The sequence below is a fragment of the Marmota flaviventris genome, chromosome 10 (assembly GCF_047511675.1).
Source record: "Marmota flaviventris isolate mMarFla1 chromosome 10, mMarFla1.hap1, whole genome shotgun sequence".
Taxonomy (NCBI): Eukaryota; Metazoa; Chordata; class Mammalia; order Rodentia; family Sciuridae; genus Marmota; species Marmota flaviventris.
The window spans coordinates 102,116,875-102,123,203 of record NC_092507.1 but is presented as its reverse complement, the minus strand read 5'-3'; positions in this window follow the sequence as shown (position 1 = coordinate 102,123,203).

Here is a 6,329-nt window from a genome sequence, read left to right as displayed (position 1 = left end):
TTCCATGTCAGCTGCTGACATTTTTGCCTTTTGAGCTTATGAAGCATAGGGCAAGGACTTTAACCTGCCAGGTGGGGCTAGAAGGGAGCAAACCAGCTCTAGGCTAAGAACTGCAATTGAAAAGCAAGAGGAGAAGCCTGGCTGGCTTGGATGAGGGTGAGTCTCAGCTCCTGAGGGTTTGAACATGCTCTGTGCTTGCCCCAGTTCTGTCTTCACGTGGGATCCAGCGACCCAGTTTCCTTTTGTTGTCGTGCTTGGATGGTTCCTTCATTTGAAGGGCCCCAGGAAGCTGGAAAGTCCCATGATTGAGCTCTAGCCTGCTGAGCAAACAATGCCCTAGCCAAATTGGCCTCTTCCTGGGTTTCTGCATCCCTGCACCCCTCTCTTCACGGAGGGTAATCTTGGAATGGTCAGGATTAATGGTGCCAGCAATCAAGGAGGATTCTCTCATTTCCATTAGGGATATAGCTATAAAGCTCATGGGTGGGGGATGCTGTTTCCTTTTTCAGACCTGTGTGCTTATGCATCTCCTGTTTCTGGAGATGTGTGTGTGTGTGTGTGTGTGTGTGTGTGTGTATACACACACACACACACACACATTTGTATGAAATGGCCGCTCATTTAAGCTCATGCAGCACACATTCTAATTAAGGTTTCCACTAGCTTCCTTGCATGACTCTGCAGCTGCCCTCCTGTGTCCTGTCTCTCGTAATTGCTAAAAACTTAAAGAGGAGAGGCAGATAAATAAGCCTCCATGGGATCAATAGGAGAAGGAACTCCAAGGCTGATGGCAAAGCTTCGTAAGGATGATGCCGAAAGGGAACTGGGGTATCCATGGTGATAAGAGACAGGGGACCAATGGGAGTTGAAGGCGGAGCAGGACTTGTGGGGAGGACTCATGGGAGTTGGGAGTCATTTAACTATTTGTTTGCTTCATGAAAATTTAGACACCAGCTGTAACTGCATTGCACAGGATGTATAGATATTATCATTCTTGCTGACATATTCTGGAAGCTTTCAGCCCCACCAATACTGCCCAGCCCAGGACTTCTGCAGCTGAGAGTTCCTGTGTCAGTAGGGTCTGATACTGTACATAGGTTATACATATATGTGTACATACGTGCCTCAATGAACATTGCCTGTCCACCAAATCATGGGTGTACATAGACTTCATAGAGCTCCACAGTCTTTTTGTAAATATTGACACAAGTAAATAAGTATATAAATATATATTATTGAGGATTTATTTTAACATCATTCTGTGTGAAATGAAAAATAAATAAAATTTTTGACAGACATTGACGGTTTCTGCCTTCTTTCTTGCCTGCTTGGGTTGTCATCCCTATAAAATGCAAGTGTAGTTCCCTCTCTCTCATTTCAGTTTCTGTAGCCCTGAGAGCCCAGTCAGAGACCAGGGCAGGTCAAGACAGGGGGCTCAAAATGCATCCAGGGACATTGTGGCTGTGTGCCGTCTGTCCTGGCCTGAGAGTCCTGTGCACCCAAAGCAGGGGCCGGTGAGTGAGTGGGTCAGTGGGGGTGTTTGAGATCTTCACCGGTACTCAGCACTTCTTGTGTCTCAGAGTGTGTGGGGAAGGGGGACTGGTATAGACAAGAGGCAGTCTGGGAGCCATTTAACTCCTGCTGCACCCACCCTTGCAGGTCCTGTTGTCCTCAAACCCACTCCCACTTCTGCCCATTACTGCTGGTGCCCGGGGTCTGACCCACCCAGGCTCTCAACTCCCAAGTGAGAATGTCTACCTTGGCCTCCCAAGAATGAGCCTGATTCTCCAGCTGGGCCAGATCCCTTCTATGGGTTTCTCCTGTGAGACATGGAATTCCTGCCTCCAAGGAGCTGGGGAGAGTTTTGTCTGTCCCTGACTATTTAGATCTTATTAGAGGTAAAGAAGGAATAAATGGGTGGAAGCTGAAACATCAGAGTTCCTTGTTTGTATTTCAAGTGTCGACTTCCCCAGCCACTTGAGCACCCTGAATGCTTCTGTACTTGGCCTAGGGCACCTAATTCAGGAAGGGCTTATTGAGGCAGAGAACAAGTGAGAGAGCCCACCTAGGTCTAGGGGCCAGTGTGTTGGGCAGGAGAAGCAAAATAGTATCAGCCCAACTGAGAAACAAAGTTAACCCCTGAGGAAAAAAAAAAAAAGCATCTCCAGCATCAATTTCTGGGTTTGTCCCCACCAGTTGTGTCACCCTGGTACTTACTCTTGCATGTTCCTTGAACCTCAGGTTCCGCCCCTCTGTAAAAGGAATCACAAGGCCTGCCCCATTTTACGAAGATTAAACGAACAACGGGCACATAGTGGGAGCTCAACAAAAACATGTGAGTGTGTCCTCACCTGGAATCCCAGGCACAGACTTTTCTGTTTCACTGATCCCTGTGGGGCAGTGAAACAGCAATCTGAGATGTAAAAGCTGAAGGATGTTCCAACCTCTTCTGGTCTGGGGCTTCCTAATCTGGACCAAGGGGTACAAAGTCCAGATGATTGAGAAACCTATTGAAATTATATATGACCTGTGGCAGTACGGTCATTTTTCCATGGAGTTGCCTGCAGCTCTCCAAAATGAAATAAAACTATGAGTCAAACCCTGATTCCTGGTCTTCTCCCCTATGTTCAGGATGGAAAAGTGATCTGCCCAGTTATTTTCATTTATTCAAAAATATTTTTGCACTTGGTGTTTTAGATACCCTGCCCTGTGGGTCTTCTGGTCAAGAGGGTAAGATGAAAATTCACCCAAAGTGAATTAGTGGGCCCACACAGAGCCAGGCCAGGCTTCTGCCCCCCGGACTTCTCTGCAGTCCCTCTTGCAGTACAAGAGATGGCAAGCCTCAGAATCCAAACCTGAGGCATCTCCCTAGGCTGGCTTAGCACTGCAGAGGGGGAAGGAGTACATATTTTGATGTGAAATTAATGTTATTTAAATTATATGCAAATGAGGCAAATCTGCATCTCTTTGATCCATTCTCAACCTGTCAGCTCTGATTATTGCTCCCTTTTGTTCCCACAAGACACCCCCCTCATTAAGGTCAGTAAACAACACACCCACAGGTCATTGGCTTATCAAGTAAAGATGGAGGCTCTTTGGCCCTATACCTATTTCAGCCTGAACACTAGCCAGGGCTGTGGATGCTTAAGGGTTTGTAGTGAAGCTAGGAGGAAAATCTCCCATCTGCACAGCTGCCTGTACCAAGGAAAATCTGCCTCTCTCTAGGTCTGTTGCAATGGGAGATTTACACTTTCTGTTTCACTGATCATTTGGGGAGCCACCAACAACCATGTGAGAAGTAAAACTACAGCCATTCTGTTGCCATGACTTGTGGTGTATTCTCTCCCAGACTAAACGAAGCATCTTGAATGTCTTGTTAATCTCGAAACTGCCAGCATCTGACACCGTGCCAGGCACAATAAATATTCATTGAATGAATGAATATCTGCATCACACAGTCATAATGGCAACCAAGATATTCACGTCACTGGGACTGCAGAGATCCAGATGATGTTCTAGGACCCCTAACCTCTGTATCTCTCCCTGGCCCTACAGGAGACTTCTAATCTCTCTGGCATCAGACTGGCCATTAGGTGCAGCTGGTATGGGTCATCTGACCTAAATGCCCTGTGGTTAAAGTGTGCCACATCTCCCAGTGCCCTGTTCCACAGGTTGCAGAGAGGTTATCCTCGAGAGCCCACAGAACCCCTCCAGCCCCAAGGCCAAACCCTTCTCATATCCCAGTGGATGTCCCATATCCCACTCTAAAGCATTCCTCCACAGTCCCCAAATTCTAAGGCAGCAGAGGTCTTACAGCCTTTGAGTCAGGGTTGGGTTCCATTCCTGGCTCAACTGTACAGTATACCAGTTATGGCCTATTTTCTATGTGACCCTACAAGGAAGTTAACATGCCACACAGATGAAGGTTTAAAGAAAGATATAGAGATAGCCATTATCTCTATCTATCTATCTTTCTATATCTATATCTATATCTATATATCCTTATGTCAAGGCCTTACTTTGTGCCAGATGCCCTGCAAAGTGCTTGACATACATATATCATTTACCTATCACAACAGTCCCATGAGGTGGGTATCATTATGCTTATTTTACATATTAGGAAACTGAACCTGAGGTTATACCTGTAGCCCAACATCACACACCTAAATAACTAGCAGAGCCTTTATGGGGGTCAAAGCCCATTTTTAATGAGTATTACAGTTAACAGATGCTAGTCCTTCTGTCACCACCACCTTCCTCCCCCATGTGATTGAGGGTGCAGAAATATGTCTACAAGAAGACAAACAAAAACTTCATCTGTCCTAGGAACCTTGGTATAATAAAAATAGTCCATCTAGACTGGTTGAGCTGAGATGAGACTGGCCTTGATCTTGGCTCTCAGCCCCATCTTGCTGAGCCCAGGGATGGGGAAGGTGATATCCCAGAGAAGAAGCATCTCACTCCCCTTTGTCGTGGAGGAAGCCAGACCAGGCAGGGAGAGCCACTGTTTTATTCCCACCTCAGGGATGGTAGTCTCCTGCCCAACACTGGTCACAGAAACAAGGCTGACCCCAGCTGAGCTCTGCCCGGCTCCTGGATCCAAAGCCCCCCTTCAGCCCACAGCTACCTAAGGGTCCAACACAGCAAGTAACAGACACCTTGTGTACACATACCACAGTCCATCCATCCAGACCTTGGTGTGCCTATCATCCTTGAATCAGGTGGGGACAAAATTCCTAGCAACACTGTCCCAGCTCCCCAACCCCTGGCTCCACTGTTCCTAGTGCCCCTTCCTGCCCAAGATGCTTCAAATGGGGGCTCAGCAGGCGAGTTCTCCTCCTTGGCTCTCAAAGGTGAAAGGGGATAGAAGCACTTTGAGAAAAGGTGTGCACATGCACACACACACACACACACTTCTAGTCACACAAATACCTGAAAAGTCCTAGGTAACCCCTGAAAACTACAAATCAAGTGTAAGAGGGGTTCCTTGTACAGGTAGGTATTCAGTAAATATGTTGATGGAACAAGTGATTCAAATTCAACTAAGGTACAAGGAACACCAAGCATGGGCCAGTGTCGTGCTGGGCAGCTTGCCTGTTATCTCATTTAACTCTTACCGTTCTGTGAGATCATTGTGGGCATCTCAATTTTCAGATAAGGAAATTGAAACTCAGGGAAGCAAAGTAATGGCCTGTGCTCACACAGGTAACGAGAGGCAAATCTAGAACTCAGATCCCAGACAGCATGAAACCCTCGAAGCCCTTGACATGCCCTTGATAGGAAACCACAGCCACCTGGTGGGCTCAGCACCCAACTGGGACCAACATAACGGCATAGACTCCCACTCTATCCCCCTAAGCCCTCTGATGTCTGGGATCCTCCAGGGAAATATGAGAATGAGGTCTCCTGGGGAGGAGTCGGGAAGTCCAGGGATTGCAAGGTGCGATGGAATCGAATCACCCTCCTCGGGTATTTTTGTCAATGGGATTCACGAGACTGCAAGGTGTGAATGAGCAATCGCTATATTAAAAGTTCCTGAAAAAGCTTTCCTTCCTTGGGTGTCAGCTCCTGAGAAAGAGAAAGGAAAGAAGGCTGGGGGGTTCTGAGTCCCCTCCTCAGCCCCCTCCTCAGCCCCCTCCTCAGCCCGCTCCTCACTGTAAGGAAAGCTTACATTTTCAGGATCCAGGAAGTGAGTGGATCTTTACCCTACTCTTCTTCCTCCTTCTGGTGGCCTGACCAGTCTCCTCATTGATAAGTTGGGGTGAGAGTGGAGAAATGGCAATCACAGGGGAGCCGTGACGATGAAGTTGGATTTGGAAGTTATTAGAAGTTACCTGCCATTAGGCTTGCCATGTAGTAAGTGCTCAGTAAACGGGTGCCTTCTATTCTGGGGGAGGACATTCCCCAGGAAGCAAAGAGCCCCAGCCCTGGGCTCACAGCTCTGCACTGGAATCCAGCCCTAGCTTCCTAACTGGGGATTATTGATAGATAATTGACCAGGCTGAATCCCAACTTTCTATCTACAAGGTGGGGGGACACTGTTGTTGTAGGGATAAGGACCTCAGGGAACTGACAGGGAATTGTTATAAAACTAGTGCTGCAAGTGCCGGGGCCTCTTCACTAATTCACCCAGGGAACATTGGCAGAGCCCCGAGCACTGTGCTGGGCTCTGTGGATCAGAGGTAAATAAGATATCATCCTTGTGCCCAAAGTCTCACATAATAGGGCCATCCCTCTCCTTGGAAGGAAAATGTGGAGGAAAATTGTAAATGAGTGCAGGGAAGACATGAACCCTGAACCAGCAATAGCACATAAATAGGCTTTTAATA